The 1,974-nt window shown below is 40.7% G+C and overlaps 1 long non-coding RNA gene across 1 annotated transcript; it reads left to right on the top strand.

Annotated features, from left to right (window-relative positions):
* The first annotated feature begins 414 nt into the window (after positions 1-414).
* Positions 415-1,715, top strand: LOC118841336. The gene is made up of 3 exons (XR_005009854.1): positions 415-492; positions 948-990; positions 1,263-1,715. It is a non-coding gene; the product is annotated as an uncharacterized LOC118841336 (long non-coding RNA).
* Positions 1,716-1,974: the final 259 nt, after the last annotated feature.

Below are 1,974 nucleotides of genomic sequence, written 5' to 3'. Positions count from 1 at the left end.
GAAAAGTGACAAAAAAAAAGATAAGGCAGAGAAGAGACCCTGTGCTTCAGAGATACTCTTCATCTCTTCCCCCAAGAACAATAAACAAAATTTACACTATTTAAGCTTTTAACTGAATGGTAGTTGTTTTCTACTGGAGCTCTCTAGGACCCAAGACCTGTGAAATGTAATTATCTAATCTTTGTAACTAAGATCCCCTAGGGAATACAAGAGGAGTCAACTGACTTACTGAAGGGGATATTCCTGTTCTGAACTCCTGGAAATGGGGAAACAAGCTTAGGAAAGCTGGCTTAATTACTCGGTTGTGTTCTACTTTTCCTATTGATCCTGCCCTGCTGCGGAGATCTAACTGGAGCCAGCTTGCAGCATTGGCATGGTCCCCAATGAAACTTGGCTTGCTTCTTGCTTTGCTGCAGGCAACGGGAAGCTCACCAGGGAAGTGAGACAGCCCAGGAAGCATCATACTTGAAATGGCATGGCAAGCCACCCAAGGTACCCATTTTCCTATTTCAGATCATTTCCAAAAGTTTCTATGAGCCAGCAGGCTATTTCGAAGTTAGGGCCAGGCCCCATATGGGAGCCGAGAAAGAGAAAGGAGAAGAAGCATTTATTTGATTCTAAGGACAGTTGTTTTCAGGATATAATAATACATTATTATTAATATAAATTTTCATAGTATTAGTAACAATACCTCACATTTCAGGAACCTTTAAATCTTCAAAAGGAAGGAAATAGGTATTTTCATTAAAAGTTTACTATGTCAGGTGGGAGCTGTGTTAAACTTTGGGGATATAAACACAAACAAAAAATAGTTCCTTCCCTCAAGGAGCTTACATTTCAATGGGGGAAAACAACTCACAAACGGGAGATGAAAATAGGAGGGCTGGGGAGAACAGAAATGGAAAAAAGTTTTTCATTCATGCTTTTATTTAAATCTTTATTCCTAGGTTCAAATCTTGCCCCTGATATTTACTACCTATGTGTCCTCAGGTAAGTCACTAAAACTCTCTCAGCCTTAATTTCCTTATCTGTAAAATAAAGCTATTTGACAAGATAGCCTTTGAGCTCCCTCCAGCTTGAGATCTATGAATCTATAACAACCCTAACAAGGCTGCAAAGGGGAGTATTACCATATCTCTTTTATAGTTGTAGAAACTAAGGTTTGGGTGGTTTAATGACTTACCTTAGGTCACTAAGAAAGATAGTCATAGTTTAGAAGTCAGGGCTCTAGACTTTCAACTCAACATCCTTTCTGTTATCAGGGCCACCATTCTAGGGGAAAACTTCCAGACTGTGCCTCAGAGGTCATCCATCCAACCTCACAGCTATCTAGAGGAGCCCCAGATGATCATCGGCACCATTACTTGAATGCTTCCCACGGCAGAGAGATTGTGACCTTATGAAACACTTTTCCCAAAGTAAGGCGGTTCTATTTCTTAAAAAGGTCTTTCTTAAATTGAGCAAAAATTATTTGCACCCAATAATCCTGGTTCTGCCTTCTGAACTCCATACGTATTAAGTAAAATCCCTCTTCTGCATGGAAGCCCTTTAAAAATTTAAGATATCTATCCTAGCTCACCATCTTTCCCCACCTCAACTTGTCTAAATAGCTACAGTTTCTTCCAGAATTTCTGCTGTGACATAACTCTGAATCCTCTTCTTACCCTGGTCTTTGTTGTTGTTGCTCAATCATTTCAGTTGCGTCTGACTTTTTGTGACCCCATTTGGGGTTTTCTTGGCAAAAATACTGGAGTGTTTTTCCATTTCTTTCTCCAACTCTTTACAGAGGAGGAAACGGAGGCAAATGGGGTTAAGTGACTTGCCCAGGGTCACACAGCTAGTAAATGTCTGAGGCCATACTTGAATTCAGAAAGATGAGTCTCCCTGCCAGGCCCAGCACTCTATCCACTGTGCCGCCACCCTGATTACCCTCCCATAAATACACTCCAATTTCCCAAACTTCTTAAAGTGTAG

This window comes from Trichosurus vulpecula, chromosome 3, assembly GCF_011100635.1.
Source record: "Trichosurus vulpecula isolate mTriVul1 chromosome 3, mTriVul1.pri, whole genome shotgun sequence".
Taxonomy (NCBI): Eukaryota; Metazoa; Chordata; class Mammalia; order Diprotodontia; family Phalangeridae; genus Trichosurus; species Trichosurus vulpecula.
The sequence above is the reverse complement of the archived record's forward strand: the minus strand, read 5'-3'. Positions and strand labels throughout refer to the sequence as shown.